The sequence below is a fragment of the Enhydra lutris genome, unplaced genomic scaffold, assembly GCF_002288905.1.
Source record: "Enhydra lutris kenyoni isolate GAN:26980312 unplaced genomic scaffold, ASM228890v2 scaffoldscaffold16, whole genome shotgun sequence".
Lineage (NCBI taxonomy): Eukaryota > Metazoa > Chordata > Mammalia > Carnivora > Mustelidae > Enhydra > Enhydra lutris.
This window is the reverse complement of record NW_019154100.1, coordinates 4,211,448-4,232,165: the sequence shown is the minus strand read 5'-3', so window position 1 is coordinate 4,232,165 and position 20,718 is coordinate 4,211,448. Positions and strand designations below refer to the sequence as shown.

General features: G+C 38.1%; 1 pseudogene; it reads right to left on the bottom strand.

Annotated features, from left to right (window-relative positions):
* Positions 1–18,980: 18,980 nt before the first annotated feature.
* Positions 18,981–19,937, bottom strand: LOC111147202 (annotated as a pseudogene).
* Positions 19,938–20,718: the final 781 nt, after the last annotated feature.

The following is a 20,718-nucleotide window of genomic DNA, read 5'->3' as shown; positions in this document are numbered from 1 at the left end:
TTCCTTTTCATCATTCTTTCAGTAAATCTGAGTGCTATTTATGTGCCAGGGATCCAGTGGTAAGAAAAACAAAGCTTCTGCCTTTACTTAAACAAAGTTTAATGAGGGAGACAATAAATACTCATGGAAATATATATTTTAAAGTCCAATAAGTGATGAAAGAGGAATAAGTGTATTATGTAAGCATAAAGTGGGAAACTTGATCTAGCTTTAGAGATCAAGAGAGGCATCCCCGAGCAGGTGATGCCTGAGCTGGCATCTGAGGAGTGAGAAAGAAGGATATAAAGACATTTGAGGGAGAAGGGAAATGGAGTGAGGTGTTTGGAACCAAAGAATCGTTCTGGAGAATTGAAAAAATTTTCTCATTTTTAGCTAAAAAGTAAATTCAAACAATTGTTTATCCAAATCACAACAAATGAGTTTCCATTTTAAAAATAAAACCAACAATGAATGCTGGAACACTGAAAAGAAATAAAATAAAATGAAAACAAAACAAAACCAAGAACAGCTAACGCTACACATGATAAATGTATTAGAAAAAACCTGCTGAAGAACATATCTCATAAGATTAAAAGTTGCCAAAATTGACCACTCCCACCAACATTAGACTTGATGGAAATATTTAACAAAGTAAAACTGGCCACAGTTCTTGACCAAATTTAATAGATGAATTGGATCAATAAAATTTAGAATTTAATTTGATCCTGAGGAACTCAATAGCAGAAACTAATTGGAACTCTTAAAAATATGCCAAAAAAAGCTGGCTGATGAATCAATTCCTTGCTTTATAATTTGTACAGAAAAATACTCCCAATGAAAATAATTTCAGTAAAATGAAATGGAAAAAATATAAATTGTTTTTGCTGTGCTAATAGAAAACTGATGAAGGAATTAAGGTGGCTTGAATTCAAGCAAAAAATACTTTCTCAACAAAAATCCATCTGTGATGGTGTGATTCTCATTTGAAGTTTGTATTCATAAGGTCAGAATGCCTCTAAAGTATTTGGAAAGGCAGAGGTAGGCAGACTGAAAAGGCCCTAAGGCAAAAGAAGGTAAGCCCTGGGAGTTCTTAGAGGCAAGCAGCATGCTTGAGGTGAAGGAAATATCTTTCAGACATCGTACAGTGTAAGTGAGAAGGGCAATTTTATACATTGTACTACTTTCTATGATAGAAGGAAGCACTGGGGGCACCAAGGTGGTTCAGTCGGTTAAGTTTCCAACTCCGTTTCAACTCAGGTCATGATCTCAGGGTTCTGAGATTGAGCCCTTCTTGGGCTCTATGCTCAACAAGGAGTCTACTTGAGATTCCTTTCCCTCTGCCTCCCTCCAGCCCTGCTCACTCTCTCTAAAATAAACAAATCTTTAGAAAAAAAAGAAAAAGAAGGAAGCACTGGTTGTTCGAGATTTATTGGAAGGACACCAACAACGGATGGGAAATTAGGGACTGACTTACCCATTAGTTGAATAATGACAATAGCTAGTACTTAAAATGGTGCTTACTACGTGCCTTGGCATTGTTTTAGATATATTAATTCATTTAGCCCTTATAATAATCACGACGAAGCAAATACTATTATTCCCACTTTACAGATGAAGAAACAGAAGGTTAAGTAGCTTGCCAAAGAGATTATAATTTAAGTGGTGGAGCTGAGGTTCCTATCAAGGCAGTCTGGCTCCAGAGAATGAATCAGGAACATGACTGTGATTGTAATAAAAATGTAACAAGATATTTGTTTTCTTCTAAAAAGGTTAGAAGTCAAACTTTCTAACACAGTGTTGTAAATATTTTCATTTTCATACACTATAACTTTGAATACAATTGTATATGAAATGTTGTTAACTTGTCTAAGGTCAAAAACTAGTACATGGTAGAGTCACAGTTTAAAATCTGGCAGGCTGGCTTCTGTATTCAGACATTTGTCAGGTAAAGGGAAAGCTGGGGAGGCTTTAAAACAAAAAAGGACATATTTTAAAGGATTTTGTGTTCTCTGCTAATGAGGAGCCATTGGAGCCTTTGGGACTTGACTAGCTCAGATTTGTATGTTGAAAGATCACCCTAGGCCAGGGCTCAAAGGGATCTGAGCAAGAAAGTATAAGACGATGGGGAGAAGTGGGTTCATGTTTTTACAAAGCCCACTGACCTTTTAAATATGGGAACTAAGGAAGAGACAGACATCATAACCCTCTTTCTGTTCTGGGCAACTGGGAATATAGTATATACTGCCTAAGATAAGGAATGGAGGATCATTTGAAGAAATATGTTGAATTCCATTGAGAAATGGGCAAAGGTAGAGCAGCCCCAAAGCATCTCATTAGGCAAATGGTATCAGTATGCAAAAGAAATAGCTTGGTACATCCTGGATATGTATATTCAATACATTTCATATAGCCAAAAATTAAATATTAAAAAAATATTTACTATCACTAGAGAAAAACAGACTAGTATTTTCAGTGATAGAGAGCACATTTATGGATATCATGAAAGATAACAATGGTGTTTAAAATGCCTTTTAAATGCCCTTTAAATACACCATCTAAAGGAAGGCAAAAGAATCAAGGAATTTAGAGCAACTAACAGGAATGCAAAATGGCTAGCATTTGGCTATATATGGCTCAGATGAATGCAAGTTGGCACGACCATTTTGGAAGAGTTTGGTAGTTCTTAATTTTTCTTTTTTTATTAGAGGGAATAGACAGAGAGAGAGGGAGAGAATCTTAAGCAGGCTCCATGCCCAGTGTGGAGCTCAACCCCACAACTCTGAATCAAGAGTCAGATTCTTAACCAACTGAGCCCTTCAGATGCCCCTGGAAGAGTTCGGTATCTTCTAGGTTAGACAGAAACCTACTGTGGAAGCCAGTTATACCATCCCTGGGAATTCATCAAAGAAAAAAAAAACTTACATCACACAAAAATCTGTATCCCGACTTTTATAGGATATACTTTTTTTTCTCACAATTCATACGAAATATAATTATTGATAACTGCCCCAAACTGGACAACCCATACATCATTTGACAGGTGAGTGAAACAAACTCAGATATATCCATATGAAATACTACTCAACAACAAAAAAGAATAAAGTATTGGTGAACAATATGGATGAATTTCAAATACATTATGCAAACTAAAAGAAGCTAGACTCAATGGTTTATAAACTCTAACATTCCAATTAGATGACATTCTGGGAAAGGTAAAACTATAGGATCAGAAAGCAAATAGTGGTTATTAGAGGGTAAGGATGGGAGTGAGGGGATGTGGGAATCTAAAGGGGAAGCATGAGGGAATTTGGGGAACTGAAAACTGTATCTCAGGATGCCTGGGTGGCTCAGTTGGTCAAGTGTCTGCCTTCAGCTTAGGTCATGATCCCAGGGTCCTGGGATCGAATCCTGTAATGGTCTCCTTGCTCAGCAAGGAGCCTGCTTCTCCCTCTGCCTACCACTCCCCCTGCTTGTTCTCTCTCTCTTGGGCAAATATATAACTGAATAAATCTTTTTAAAAAATGTATCTTTACTGTGATTGACAAATACTCAGTGTCTTTGTCAAATCTCATGAAATTGTACATCAAAGAAGGAAATTTTATTATATGTAAATTTTAAAAGCATATTTAAGAAAAGATAACTTGCTATACAAGTATTGGCAATTTACCAAAAATATATAAAAATTTCATAGAAATTTAAGTCAGTACCCAAATTCCAATGGGGAGTGGTCAAAGGTTAACAGAGAGTCTATGCTCAGAAATGCAGACGACTTTAAAATATGGGGAGGTATACAAAGATACAAATGTAGTGATCCAAAGAGGTACCCTGCACCCCAATGTTTATAGCAGCAATGTCCACAATAGGCAAACTGTGGAAAGAGCCCAGATGTTCATTGACAGATGAATGGATAAAGAATACAAACACACAATGGAATACTACTCAGCCATCAAAAAAAGAAATACTGCCATTTGTAACAATGTGATTGGAACTAAAGAGTGTTACGCTAAGCAAAATAAGTCAGAGAAAGACAATTGTCATATGATTTCACTCACATGTAGAATTTAAGAAACAAAACAGAGGAGCATAGGGTAAGGGAGGGAAAAATAAAAGAAGATGAAATCAGAGAGGGAGACAAACCATAAGAGACTTAACCACAGGAAATAAACAGGGTTGCTGTAAGGGAGAAGGGTCAGGAGTTGGGGTAATTAGATGATGGACATTAAGGAGCGATTGTGATGTAATAAACACTGGGTATTGTATGCAACTGATGAATCACTGAACTCTACTTCTGAAACTAATTAATATACTGTATGTTAATTGAATTTAAATAAAATTTTAAAAAATAAAAAATATGGGGAAATATAAAATTTTGCTTACAAAATCCAAGCCCTTATTGTTAGTTTAAATATATGAAATAAAACTCAACTAATTACATTAATAAAAATGAATGTTGGCACAAAACTGAGAGAACATATGAGAATAATTTGGGTTGCAACTGAAAATCGATTTAACCTTATGGTAAAACAGTCTAGAAAATATGTACTCCCTTTGAATTGATGATCCCACACTGAGGACAGAAAGGATGAGCCTGCTGCCCCCACTTTCTCATCTGCAGTGCTTTGCTGGCAGTGGACTACATGTACAGGGTGAAAAAGAATAGCTTTCTAACATTACTGTAAAAATGGAGCAAAATTGTACATTTAAAAATAATACACATCCATGGGCGCCTGGGTAGCTCAGCTGGTTAAGCATCTGCCTTCAGCTCAGGTTGTGATCCCGGAGTTCTGGGATCGAGCCCCATATTTGGGGGTACAGGGAGCCTGCTTCTCTCCCTGCCCCTCACCCTGCTCATGCTCGCTCTCTCTCACTCTGTCTCAAATAAATAAATAAAATCTTAAAAAAATAAAAGAATACATATCTAAAGCTATTGTTTTTAAAAGAAGTCTCCCTCAGAGCATACTAAATGCTTTAGTTATTATAGAATCATGTAATTATGTCATCAACTCAATTATAGGAGCAAATAACACAAGTACAATCCCACACCAGTAATTAGCAAATCATTTGTTGACTTTTGAATGCGCCATGTGATGTTTTAATAACACTCCTTCCCAGTTACATTTTATAGGTGCTGATAATACTTTTTGTCTGTATTTATTGAATATATACCATTAGGGCAGTGAAAGGCAAAGAATCTAAAATAAGTCATCTGCAGACAAAAATGGATAAGCAATTTTCACTTAAGTTGAATGTACGCTATTTTTCTTTTCTAGATTGTCTGCTTGCAACTAATACTGGAATAGTTTTGTACACATAACCCTAGGAGGAAGAAAAGCCAGTTTGGGTTTTTAATTTATTTCAACCATTTCACTCACAAGTAACTAACTGTATATAGTTAAAAGTGGGATTTTAGGGGCGCCTGGGTGGTTCAGTTGGTTAAATTGCCTTGGGCTCAGGTCATGATCTTCAGGGCCCTGGATCAAGCTGCATGGCAGATTCCCTGCTCAGTGCCCCTCCCCCTGCTCTTGCGCTCTTGCTCACACTCTCTTTCATAAATAAATAAAATCTTAAAAATAGAGAATCCTCTTTTTTTTAATTGGATTTTAATTAACTTTATCTGAACTTTGGCTTACTTGATATTTGCTACTTTAAAATAGATGTGCACACACCACATATTATGTTGCAACAGTATAAAAAGTAGGGCTTTACTAAGTGTTATAAAGTTAATAAGTTTCCCATCTTTCTTGATCATAATCAATCATTGAAATGAATGGTAAAATATATCATTTACACTTAAAATTCTAAGACAGATTCGATAAATGCTATGATGAGGGCATGACAAAGTGTTTTTCAAACTTATTTCCCAGGTATGAATGAACTTTGAGACAGTTCTTAGGTAAAGATAAAGATAATCCAATTTGCTTTTTAAGTGGAGTTTAAATCACAAGTCAGAAACTTTGTAAACTCCCTATAAACAAACGAACAAACAAAAAAAAGATAAGAAAACTACCTGCATTCCAAAGACCAAAGGTAATATAAATTGCTATATTAAAATTAAGAAACTTTCATTTCTACCTTATGCTGAATAAAGAAAGTAAGTATACTAAACAGCAGCTTTTAATGCCTTAAGAAAACAACAAAAAGTATGGACTTCTGGAACATCAGTAAATAATATATATTTCCAACAGTATAGTAGTGGTATAAAAACAGACATATATGTTAGTGGAATAGACTAGAGAGCCCAGAAATAAACCCACACATATTTGGCCAACCAATTTACAACAGAGAAGCCAATCATATACAATGGGAAAAGGACAGTCTCTTCAATAAATGGTGCGGAGGAAACGACCATTGTCTTACACTATGCACAGAAATTTAACACAAGGGTACCTGGGTGGCTCAGTCAATTAAATGTCTGACTCTTTTTTTTTTTTAATAAAGATTTTATTTATTTGACAGAGATCACAAGTAGGCAGAGATGCAGGCAGAGGCAGGGGGAAGCAGGCTCCCCGCTGAGCAGAGCGCCTGATACAGGGCTTGATCCCAGGACCCCAGGATCACGACCTGTGCCGAAGGCAGAGGCTTTAACCCACTGAGCCAACCAGGCACCCTAAATGTCTGACTCTTGATCTCAGCTCAGGTCTTGATCTCAGGGTTGTGAGTTCAAGCTCTGCATTGGGCTCTACACTGGGCATGGAGCCTACTTAAAAAAAATTAACAAAGTGGATTAAAAACTTGAACATAAGACCTGAACTGATAAAACTCTAAATAAAAAACATAGGGGGCAAGCTCCTTGCCATTGGCTTTGGGTGACTTTTTGGATTTGACACCAAAACCAAAGGCAGCAAAAACCAAAAATAAACGTGGGACTGTATCAAACTAAAAACTGCACAGCAAAGGAAACCATAAACAAAATGTACAGGCAACCCATGGAACAGGAGAAAATATCTGCAAGTTATATATCTGAAAAGGGGTTAATATCCCAAGTATATAAAGGACTCATACAATTCAATAGCAAAAAAAAAAAAAAAAAAAAAAAAAAAAAAAATTTTTATTTAAAAATGGGCGGAGAATCTGAATAGACATTTTTCCAAAAACATACAAATGGCTAACAGGCACATGAAAAAGTGCTCAACATCATTAATCATCAGGGAAATGCAAATCAAAACCATAATAGATCTCACCCCACACCTGTTAGAATGGCTAGTGTCAAAAAGAAAAGTAATTAGAAGTGTTGGCAAATGTATGGAGAAAAGGGAACCCTTGTGCACTACTGGTAGAAATGTAAACTGGTGCAGCCACTATGGAAAACAGAATGGATGTTCCTCAAAAAATTACAAATAAGGACTACCATATGATGCAGCAATTCCGCTTCTGGGTATTTATCCAAAAGAAATGAAAACATTAAAAAAACAAAAGACACGTATCCCCATATTCACTGCAGCATTATTTACAATAGCCAAGACACAGCAACAACCTAAGTGGCCATGAATGGATGAATGGACAAAAAAAAAAAAAAGTACCATATTTTTACAATGGAATAGTATTCAGCCATGAAAAAGAAATCTTGCCATTTGCTACAACATGGATGAACCTCGAGGGCATTATGCTAAGTGAAGTAAATCAGACAGAGAAACAAAAATTCAATATGCTCTCCCTTACATGTGGAATCTAAAAAACAACAACAAAAACAAGCTCACAGATAGAATAGACTGGTGGTCGTGAGAGGCAGGGGGTGGGGGTGGGTGAAATGGGTGAAGGCAGTCTAAAAGGTACAGACTTCCAGTTATAAATAAGTCATGGGAATATAATGTACAGCATGGTGACTATAGTTAATAATACTATTGTATATTTGAAATTTGCTAAAAGATCTTAAAAGTTCTCTTCACAGGAAGAAGATTTTTGTAACTATGGTGATGGATGTTAACTAGACTTAGTGTGGTAATCATTTTGCAACATATGGAAATATCAAATCATTATTTTTGTACACCAGAAACTAATGTTATATATCAATTATATCTCAGTTTACAAAAAAAGACAAAACACAGACTTCTGCAACACCAGCAAACTACATGTATTTTCAATAAGTTGCAAAGTTTGTAACTAGGCAGATGATATCTTGCAAATTCAATCCACAGAATGGGATATGAAAAGGCTACACATGTAGAATTACAGAAAAGGGACTCTTACTGCTTTTCATAAATTCTGAGAAGTTAATTGCATTCATTATTCAACTTTATTTATTTATTTATTTATTTATTTTGGTGCAAATGGTGATTTTATTAAAGCACAGAAACAGGGCAGAAAGAGCTGCTGCCCGTTATTCAACTTTAAATTTCAAATTGTAATTTGGTAGTAATGCGAGGGTTTGGGAGGTCCATATACTAAAACAATTTGATAACAGTTGCAGGCTATGGAAAAGGGCTGGAGAACATGGTGGGCCAACCACCCTGATAACCAAAAGGTCTGTGACTGGGGCGCCTGGGTGGCTCAGTCATTAGGCATCTGCCCTTGGTTCAGGTCATGATCCCAGTGTCCTGGGATAGAGTCCCGCATCGGGCTCCCTGCTCAGTGGGAAGCCTGCTTCTCCCTCTCTGACTCCCCCTGCTTGTGTTCCCTCTCTCACTGTGTCTCTCTCTCTGTCAAATAAATAAAAATCTAAAAAAAAAAAAAAAAAAAAAGGTCTGTGACTCCTCACCAAGTTCAAGTGGCCTACTCTGTAGATAGGGTCCTCGGCAGATGAAAGGAGAGCCTTTCACATGAATCTACGGATAATATGTTTGGAGGTTTTCTGTTAATTTAGTACTCTAAAAATATTTTAAACATCACCTTCTAACAGGATGCAATAGTGTTCATCAAAAGATATGAATGAATTCAAGTGGCATTTTTAGAATGTATTTTTTTCAATCATGGTAAAACACATTTTTTCAATTTTATTATATTTTAGGTATTTGTATTAGTAAATCAAGCAAGGTCATTTTTAAGTTTTCCATTTCTTTTTTCTATAAGCTCTGTACCAACAGTGAATCTTGGAACACTACATCAAAAACTAATGACATGGGGCACCTGGGTGGCTCAGTGGGTTAAAGCCTCTGCCTTCAGCTCAGGTCAGGATCCCAGGGTCCTGGGATCAAGGCCCCACCCCCACCCCATTGGGCTTTCTGCTCAGCAGGGAACCTGCTTTCCCCTCTGCCTGCCTCTCTGCCTACTTGTGATCTCTGTCAAATAAATAACTAAAATCTTAGAACTACCCTATGACCCAGCAATTGCACTGCTGGGTATTTACCCTAAAGATACAAACGTAGTGATCCGAAGGGGCACGTGCGCCCGAATGTTTATAGCAGCAATGTCTACAATAGCCAAACTATGGAAAGAACCTAGATGTCCATCAACAGACGAATGGATAAAGAAGATGTGGTATATATACACAATGGAATACTATGCAGCCATCAAAAGAAATGAAATCTTGCCATTTGCGACGACGTGGATGGAACTAGAGGGTATCATGTTTAGCGAAATAAGTCAATCGGAGAAAGACAACTCTCATATGATCTCCCTGATATGAGGGAGAGGAGATGCAACATGGGGGGTTAAGGGGGTAGGAGAAGAGTAAATGAAACAAGATGGGATTGGGAGGGAGACAAACCATAAGTGACTCTTAATCTTACAAAACAAACTGAGGGTTGATGTGGGGAGGGGGGTTGGGAGAGGGTGGGTGGGGTTATGGACATTGGGGAGAGTATGTGCTATGGTGAGTGCTGTGAAGTGTGTAAACCTGGCGATTCACAGACCTGTACCCCTGGGGATAAAAATATATTATATGTTTATAAAAAATAAAATTAAAAAAAAAACTAAAATCTTAAAAAAAAACTAATGACATACTGTATGGTGACTAACATAACATCATAAAAATTAATAATAAAAAATAAATAAAACCCTATATTTGGTTACAAATTACAAAGACTTCCCGTTTGTTTGTTTTTCTGATAAATGCCACGTTTTTGGTTATATTAGGCTAGGGCTAAGCAGTCTTGGAACTTCAGTTTGTCCTGTTTAGATGACGGGAGAAGGCAAGTCACAGTGATCTCAGGAGCTTTCTCAAAGCATAGCCACCACCTCTCCTGTCCCTAGACTCACTTACCGGTTTTCTTCCTGGTAACTGTAAAGGCAGACACGCCTCCAAATCTCCAAAGCCTCGGTATCTGGGCGGTCCCAATCGTCCCCTCCCGGAGAGATGAGCAGGCTCCGTTTTCCCGGGTCCCAGGCAGCTTGCCTGCAGTCACTGACCAGTGGGTTGGGGGCCCAGCAGGAGCTAAAGAATGGCCCCCGTGGGAAATGAGACAGAAAAGTTCGGGCTCTATGAGGCGGTTTGGTCGAACAGTGACAAAATGTGTCCTCCACGTCACTAGATGCCATTTTCACCATGCCTCTACAGCCTGCTGTTAGCCCCGCAGGCAAAAAAACAAAGTTCTCTGCCCCATAGGTGGCCACCGACACCCGTCCTGCCTGGGAAGCTGAATGGAGGCCCCCAACCTACCCGCAGGTGTCCTAGTGTGACCTGGGCCAGCTCACAAACGCGCAGGGGCGCGGCCAGTCCGAGGCGCTCGGCCACTGTCGCCCAACACAGGATCGGGGGTCAGTGCGGGGCGAAAGGCCACCGCTATCTCCTGAGTTGCTGAATGCTCCCCTGCGTGGGTCCCCGCCCTGCCCACCACCCGAGTCACTGCCACTGCAAAAGGCTCCAGGTGAAGCGAAGCGCTGTTACTTGGGCCACCCGACAAGCCAAAGCCAGGTTTTCTTTTTCCCATCTCCCCTCAATATCTACAGCTCTTTACGACGTCCTCTTCAAACCCCAGCGATACCCACCTCTGGCGTGTGCGCACGCTATCCCACGTTGCTTTAGCCTCTGTTGAGTGGCCTTTATTCCACACTCCGGGAAGCAATTTGTTGATACTGCAGGACATAAAAACGTCTTGTGGTTAACACCTATGTCTTTCAAATATGTAACAAATTACAGAGGGTTGTTCAACTTAACTAATATTTATAAAAACAGAGTTGGGATCTGTTTTTGCCTATTAGATTGGCAATATTTACTTTTAAATGAATCTCTCGGTGCTTGTGAGGAGGAGGGGGAAAAATACTTTATTCTATACATTTTTAGAATGCTATTTATCAGCCTTTAAAATATTCACATGATAATGGTCATATAAATGATAACACAGACTTCAACAGAATATTTTGCAGGCATAAATGATAAGCTTTTCAATATTTCATTTCAAATCACGGTATGTTAACTACAATGTATATATTCTGTGACGCTGGAAATGTTCAATAAGGTAGTCACTAGACACATTTAGCTATTAAGCAACTGAAGTATGGCTAGTGTGACTGAGAGGCTAAACTGTAATTTTATTTAATCTAAATTGAAATGGCCACATAGAGCTACTGTTATCATATTAGACAATGATACTGCATAGTAAGACCTCAATTTTGTAAAAAAAAAAAAAAGTAATATGTATGATATTTGTCACTGGTTATCTCTAAAAAGTGGTTATAAGGGACATCACAGTTGCTTCTCCAGCATCTGTTCTTCCTTTGGGTTTGGGTTGCTCTCTCAGATGTGTGTATATAAATACATAAATGCATATATGTATTTCTCCTGTGATATCTGGGGTGAGCAAATGCCACCCCTGGCTGTAGGGGTGAGCCATGTAGTACCATCTAAAATAGTATTACTCTGACATCTAGCCACATTCACTCATTCAAAGTTGGATATTTGACCTAACTCAGGCCAACAGAATAGGAGATCTCATCTCTGACTCTTGTTTCTCCTCTATTACCAGTCCCAACTGAATGCAGCATTCACAGTCAATCTGTAGGTACCCAGACATGGAGACCAGAGCAGCCCTTGTTTAGTAAGTTTTTCATCTTAAACTCTTATTACACAAGAGTGCGAATGTACCTAATGCTACTAACTATACATTTGAAAATAATTAAAGTGATAAATTTTACATATATTTTACCACAATAATAAAAAAAAAAAAGTATGCTTTTACCAAACACCTGGGGAACAACACTACTATGAACTGTCATAGACCATCAAGATCACACAATTCCATGTATGCCATGCTTACTAAAGAAAGCCCAAGGGCTAAAGCCACCTGAAAAAGCCATCCCCACAAAAGCCAAAAGCACAATCTGGGCTGCTACAAAATGTTGAGGTTAAAACTCTATACCCAGGGGTGCCTGGGTGGCTCAGTGGGTTAAAGCCTCTGCCTTTGGCTCAGGTCATGGTCTCAGGGTCCTAAGATCAAGGCCTGCATCGGGCTCTCTGCTCAGCAGGGAGCCTGCTCCCCCTCCTCTCTCTGCCTGCCTCTCTGCCTATTTGTGATCTCTGTCAAATAAATAAATAAAATCTTAAAAAAAAAAAAAACTCTACAGCCATAAACCATGAACCCTTACCACCCTAGAGACTTAATTTCTCCAGTTGTATTTATTTTTCAAAGTATTCAGCCAAGGCACCACCAGATGTTGTCATTTGAGGAGCAAAGAATAACACCGCTTCTTCTCCTCCCAAGTTCCTTATCATTAAATAAAATCAAGCAGATGGGGGTCAAAATATCACATGTATTACGGATAAAACAGTTTAGAGAAAGTGGCTTTGGTCTGTAGCTAAGTGGACTTGCAATAGTTCCCTCTTGAATTCAAGGTAATTACTTTGTCATCAAACAGACGGACAACCTTGGCTCCCCAAACACACAGTCAACCCTCTTATTCTATGGAAGACAGCTCACTAGAACACAAATCTGGCCGGCAGAAAGACCTAGAGGGAACCCAGAAGGAGATGAGCTTATCAGTTATTCAAGTCTTCCCTGAAGAGAAGATACTGTTGAGATAGGGCTCAAGGCCTAGCGCATTGCATGGATAGTTTCCACTATATAGAAACATGAAGCCAGGAGAAAGTAGTTACTTCACCACACGTTTTGAAAAGAAAAAGAAAACTTGGACAAACCGGCAACCATCAAATCTAATGAGTAAGAGATCAAAAAGAAAATTTTACAGAACCATTAGGGAACAGATTATCCCTGTAACATATAAAAGACATCAACAAACACATAATTAGGGTAAGTTACCCAGCTCAATTTGTGAGGTTAACCTTGACCACAAAACTGGATAAGAACATTACAGAAAAGGAAATTATCAACAAAATTACTAATAACACAGGTATTAAAATTATCAATAAATGTTACATTTAATTCAAAAGTGAATTAAAAAGCAATATATCATGACCAAGTTTGACTTATCCTCAAATGCCAGATGTTCAATAAAGAAAATCTATTAATGTAATATACCACATTAGCAGATATTAAAAAAATAAGACAAAGATAGCTGCTATCATTCCTTCTATTCCACATTATACTTACTGAAGTGCTTAACAAATGCAGTAGGACAATAAAGGAGTTAGAGAATTGGATAAGAAGAAGCAAACACTGCCAATATTTGTAATGTTGTCTTTATAGAAAATCTAGTAGAATGTATGAAGCTATTAGAATTCATATGAAAGCCCAGTCATATTGCTGGAGACAAGATCAACATGCAAAAATAAATAGTGTTCCTATATGTGAAATTTTTTTAAAAAGATTTTATTTATTTATTTGATAGAGAGAGAGATCACAGGTAGGCAGAGAGGCAGGCGGGGGGGGGGGGCAGGATCCCCACTGACCAGAGAGCCTGACGTGGGGCTCGATCCCAGGACCCTGAGATCATGACCCGAGCCTAAGGCAGAGGCTCAACCCATTGGGCCACCCTGGAGCCCCAATATATATTTGAATATTTTAAAAACTAAAAAAAGACATAGAAATCAGATATCAGGGATACCTGGGTGGCTCAGTCATTAAGCATCTGCATTCAGCTCAGGTCACGATCCCAGGGTCCTGGGATCAAGCTCTGCATCAGGCTACCTGCTCAGTGGGAAGCCTACTTCCTCTCCCTCTCCCCTTGGTTGTGTACCCATTCCCACTATCTTTCTGTCAAATAAATAAAATAAAATCTTTTTAAAAAATCAGATATCATTCCCAATAGCAACAGAGATATACCACGTTATTAAACAGGAAGAATCAATATCATCAATGTGTCACTTCTTTCCCAAATTAGTTCACAAGTTTAATTCAATTCTTATTGAAATACAAGCAAGACATTTTGTGGAACTTGATGCACAGATCCTGAAACTGATCTGGCTATGTAAAGGGTTGGGAATAACCATCATAATTTTGAAGAAAAAGGATAAGGGGAAAGGACATTCTCTACCAGATACCAAGATTATAATCATTAAAACATGTGGTATTGATCCAAACTTAGACAAATAGATAAAAGGAATAGAAATGAAATTCCAGAAACAGCTCTACACATATATATGATTGAGGCAGCATTAGAAATCAGTGAAGAGGGGCCCCTGGGTGGCTCAGTGGGTTAAGCCTCTGCCTTTAGCTCAGGTCATGATCTCAGGATCCTGGGATTGAGTCCCGCATCAGGCTCTCTGCTCAGTGGGGAGCCTGCTTCCCCCCCTCTCTCTGCCTGCCTCTCTGCCTACTTGTGATCTCTCTATCTCTGTCAAATAAATAAATAAAATCTTTTAAAAAATTTAAAAAATCAGTGAAGAAAGAATTTACTATTGAATAAATATATTGCAGAGACAACTGACTAGACATATGAGAAATATTATATTAGATCCCTACCTCATACCATAAACAAAATAATTTTCCATATGGATTAAAGAACTGTGAAAAGCAAAGCACAAATTTTTAAAACATTTCTGCTGGATATATTCCATTTGCCACTAATACCAGTTAGTCTTTGCTGCATAGCAAACACTTCATTAAGCTCCCAATTCTGTGAGAAAGCCAGAATTTGGGGTTGGCTCAGCTAGGCAGTTCTGATAATCGTGGCTGGGTTTATCCATGCATTTGTGATCAGCTGCCAGTCAGCTAGGTCACTCCGTGTGTTGGCTGGCTGAAAGTTGGAATAATTAGCCAACTGTTTCTCATCACACAATAAGCTAACCAGACATCACAGTGCATGTATGGTAGGGCTCTCAAAAACTGTGCAGTGTCCGAGAGCTTTCAAACCTCTGCTTGTGTCATGTTTGCTAATGCCCCATTGGCCAAAGTTTGATTCACATGGCCAAAGTGAGATTCAAGAGGTGAGGAAATAGACTCTACTTCTTGGGACACATGCAAACACTGGAAAAACTTGTGGCTATTTTTATAATCACCACCCTCTGATTCTGCTTTGTATCCCAGAGGGCTAAACTGTATAGACTGCATCAAGAGTCCCTCATGCTCTCTGAACCTCAGAAGCCTAAAGGAGGCTGCATCAGAAGATAAGAAGAATGGAGGAGAGTGAGAGTGGGGGTTTATTCCCCCGGCTCTCTTTGCAGCAGCTTTGCTGCTGACTGTATTCATTCATCCAGAGTCCAAGCTCTAGTCAGTGGGCCTTTGTCCACAGTGCCTTGTCTAGATTCTCTCTCCCCTACCAGGTTTAGGAGTAACAGTGGAGCTCACTGTACTGGCCCTGGGATGCAACACTATCTTCTGTGATTCCCTTACATTTTACCTTTGTGAATAAACTCTCTGGTAAACTTTCCTCAAATTACTCAATTTGAGTGTAGCATGTTCTCCTGTGGGACCCTGACTGATAGAGAAGTAAATATTTGAAGAACTTCTTAAGGCACAGAAGGCAAAAACTGTAAAATTAAAGTATGACAAAACATATTGTGGAAATAGAAAATTATACACCCAAATACTTTGATTCAGCCATAGTTAAAATGAAAGCCATAAGCCATACATTTTGAGAAACTTTTGAGTGGAGATGATTTGGACACAGTAATTTTAATAATCTTTAACATTAAGTTAAAGCAAAAGCTAAAAATATGTTGATTAAACCCCAGCCTGGATGGGTGTGGTTACGGTTCTGTTAAAGTTAGTTCTATGCACGGATAGAAGATAAATTTATTAATATGTCTCTTACTATGGACATTTATGTTATTTCCAATCTGTTACTATTATAATGTTTTTTTGTGTCCACTTAATTCATTCTCTATCCTAATGTCTTCTCACTGTTTTACTTTTCACATTTTTTTTTACGATTATTTGTTTATTTATTTGACAGACAGAGATCCCAAGTAGGCAGAGAGGCAGGTGGGGGAGGGGGAAGCAGGCTCCCTGCTGAGCAGAGAGCCCCATGTGGGGCTGGATCCTAGGATGCTGGGATCACGACCAGAGCCCAAGGCAAAAGCTTTAACCCACTGAGCCACCCAGGTGCCCCTACTTTTCACATTTAAATCTATAGTCCACTTGGGATGCCTGGGTGGCTCAGTCATTAAGAGTCTGCCTTTGGCTCAGGTCATGATCCCAGGGTCCTGTGATCAAGCCCCACATCAGGCTTTCTGCTCATCTAAGAGCCTGCTTCTTCCTCTTCCCCTGCCCCCCACACCCCCACCCCCCTCATGCTCTCCCTTTCTTGCTCTATATCAAATAAATAAAATCTTTAAAAAAAATAAATCTATAATCCACTTAAAATTAATTTTTGTGAACGGCAAGATACTGGTCAAATATCTTTTTCTTCCTGTATGGATTCCTAGTTGACCCATAATGAAAAGCCATTAATTTCCACAGTGATCTTAGTGCCATCTTTTTCTTAAATCAAGGTGCAAATAGAACATGGGTTCCTCCTTTTAATTTCTTTTAGTTTTCTGTGATCTTATGCTTTAGAGTCATCTTTCAAAAACAGCACTTGAGTTTTCATTTTTGTTTTTAAATCTGACTTTTAATTGGTTATTTAATCCATTCACATTTATTTTTATTATATTTGGACTTGTTTATACTTTCTTTTAAAACTTTTCTAATTTCTTTTTCCCTTCTTTTTTGCTTTTTAAAAAATCTCTCAGAACATTGTTATTGTTCCTCTTTGTCTTTTGTATATTTCCCCTTAAAATTTTTCTCTTTTTAAGTCTGGTATCTAGTCCCTCTACTTTTATTGTTGATAATAAATCTTGAAAAATTATCAAATTTTATCAATCATGCCTAACACAGTCTTAAAGCTAAACAACTTCTCATCTACCTCAGATAAAAAAAAGATTTTAGAACATTCTAGTACAGGTTTTGTTTTTATTTTATTTTGAAATAATTTTCGATTTACAGAGAAGTTGAAATATTTACCTTGGTATAATACTTCTAACTAAACTACAGACTTTATTTGAAATTTACATTTTTTACATTAATGTCTTTTTTCTGTACAAGAGTCTAACCCCAGATCCCACATAAAATTTAGTTGTCATGTCTCCTTAGTCTCCTGCAATCTGTGACAGTTTCTGAGTATTTGTCTTTCATGTCCTCAACATTTTTGAAGACAACTGATCAGTTATTTTGCAGAATGTCCCTCAATTTGGATTTGCCTGATGTCTTTTCCTAATTGGATTGAGGTTATACATTTTTGGAAAGAAAACCACAAAGTGATTAGTCCTTCTCAGTCTTCCATATCTTGAAGTACATAATGTAGTGATGATGTTGATTTTAATCACTTGGCAAAGGTGGTGTTCACTGGGCCTCTACACTGCAGTTACCATTATCCTCTTAATACTCAGGGAGATTCTTGACTCTGACATTATTTCTGATATTCCAGTTCTTTTCAAATACCATATATGAAACACTATTATTGTTTTATAGAGACCATTATTTCTTTGAATTTACATATGTGGCTACCATTTTACTTGCCCACTATTCCCACCTTGAATTTCAGATCATCCTCTGGTATTGTTTTCCTCTTAAATTATATCTTTTAGAAGTTCCTTTTGAGCAAGGCTCTTGGTGGTAGAAGTTCTCAGTTTTGATTACCTGTAAATGTTTTTCTGGTCCTTTTATTTTTGAATGATAAATTGTTTCGATACCCAATACAAGGTTAATAGGGACTTTCTGTCAACATTTTCAGTAAGTTACTCCACTGTCCTCTAGTTTTTACTGAAGTTGCTAAGACATCTGTTTTCATCTTGTCCTTCCTCTATAGGGGTTCCTCCCCTTCTCTCTGACTGCTCTCATAATATGTTCATTGCTTCTATTGTTCTATAGTTCTAGAATGATACTTTTTATTTATTCTGCTTGGATATGTTGTATATCATGGATCTCTTGGTTCATATTTTTCATTAGTTCTGGAGCATTCATAGCCAGTATTTCTTTAAATATTGCCTTTGTTCCATTATGTCCACTTTCTCCTTCTGGAATGCTAATTAAATATATGTTACTCCTTCTCAATATATTTTTCATGCACTCTTTTATATTTTCCATCTCCTTCTCTATCTTTACCACATTTCAGATATATATTATTGACTTTTTAATTTTTCTTTCCCCTCTCCCCACCCCTCCCCCCCTTTTTTTTCCTATGAAATAGTTTTAATATCTGCTCTGGGTTTCAGAAGTGACTTTACTCTTGTCTTTGTGAAAGCATCCTGTCTTATTGTCTAAGACTCCTGGCCCTGGTGTTCCTGGGGGATGGAGCAGGGGAAAGAGGGAGAGAAAAATAAGGGTAGGAAGGGTGGCCAGGGTTCCTCTATTCTTTGGCAAACCCCTGTTTCCAGGAGGGGCAAAAGACCAGAGGAAAGAAGCCCTTGCTCTGATGGTGGCTCTCACGTCCCCAACCATCATGCAGGAGCCAGTGCTGGAAGCTGGCTCAAAGTGAACAAAAGGAACCCTGGGAATCCAAACAAAATCCTGAAGCCAAGGCCGTTTTTTTTTTTTTTCCCCTAGGAAACGTTGTCTTTGCTGTTCAGGGAGCAACACTGCAGACAGTTTTATTCCTTATAGAAAAGCAATCTAAAAAAGAAAAAAAAAAAAAAAAGAAAGAAAGAAAGAAAAAGAAAAAAAAAAAAAAGGAAAAGCAATCTGTCTCTCTCACCCTCGCTGCTGTTTGACCTGTGGGATGGTGGTCCCACATGCCTGGGCTCTAAGTACCTGTCAGCCTTTTACTTTCCCTCCCCCTGATTCTTCTGCCTACTTGGACACTCTCTTTGGCAGGTCACTTCCCATCTGCTGGAACCTTCTGGACTACACATCCCACATGTATTTGACAGCAACTTTAAATTTAGCCATCTCATACCTGAAAAGCTTTAGCACGCAGGCCTGCTCTGGGTTCAGCACATCACCCTCCTTGCACATCTCATGGTTGGACAGTAGGGTCACCACATCTCTCTTGAGTATCTGTGGAGTGGGGAACTGCTCCAGAAGTCACAGTGAAAGTTACTTTGTTTCCAGCTTGAGTGAAGTCCATTTCTGTGTATTTTGTAAAGCATTCATTCACTTCCTCCCTGGTGTGGTTGGTAAAAAGGAGACCGACCTTCACTCCTCAATTTCTTGCTGACCTGATGCAGGTTGTCTTTGTACTCATCAGATGGGCTTCAAGCCAAGGCCACCATCATCACCTTGTTTTTGCCAAAGAACATCTGGCTGTGCTTCCAGGTATTGCGATGTCTTTCAGCTTGCTGTTCTTCACGTTAGCCACAGAGAAAACAAAAAGGTACTTGTATATGTCCGCACATTTCCAAAGCCCTTCTATCAGGTTCTGTTTCAGTTCTAAGCCTTTCTTGGAAGTTTTGGTTAAGGAAACTTTCTTGTTGTGGTTGGATTTGGATATATCTCTCAGACATATATATTTTTTAAGATTTTATTTATTTATTTATTTGACAGACAGAGTTCACAAGTAGACAGAGAGGCAGGCAGAGAGAGAGAGAGAGAGAGAGAGAGAGAGAGGAGGAAGCAGGCTCCCCGCTGAGCAGAGAGCCCAATGAGGGGCTTGATCCCAGGACCCCGGGATCATGACCTGAGCGAAAGGCAGAGGCTTTAACCCACTGATCCACCCAGGTGCCCCTAGACATATTTTATAGTGTACTAACTATCCAGTTGTTCCAGCACCATTATTGAAAAGACTACCTTTTTTTCAATGTTCCGAAGTCTTGTATTTTTCAAAAACCAAGTATCCATATGTCATGATCAAATGTCTGTTTCTGGGTTTTCTATATATTTTACTGATCTATTTGAATCTTCTTGTACCAGTGCCATATCACCCTATTTACTATAGCCTCCTAAGAAGTCTTCATATTCAACAAATAAATCCTCTACCTGGTTTTCATTTTTTAAGCATATCATGACTCTTCTTGGCCCTTTGTCCAAAGACTTTTAAGAATCAGTTTGTCAAGTTCCACAAAAATAAGGTCAGAATTGAATTTATAATAAGATTGAATTTATAGATCAATTTGCAAAGAAAACCACTCCATTTATTTAGGTCTTCTCCAATATCTCTCACTGCATTTTGTACTTATAAGAAGTAGTATTTTTCTGTACAAGTCTTACACAGTTTTTGTTAGATTTATTCCTAGGGATTTGACATTTCTTGATTGTAAATGATACCTCTTTAAACTTTTATTTTCTAAGTTTTTTTTTTTTAATGTAAGGAAGGAAACTGGCTTTTGTATATTGACTTTATATTCAACATTACTTAATGTTCCTATTGATTTTAATAATGTGTCTATACATGATCTTGAATTTCCTACATACATAATCATATTATCTGTGAGTCATGACATTTTAATTTAATTTTTAATAATCTTTAAACCCTTTTCCTGGCATTATGCCACTAAGATCTCCAGTACAATACTGATGGAAGTGATGATACAAGGCAACATTTTCTTGCTTTGAA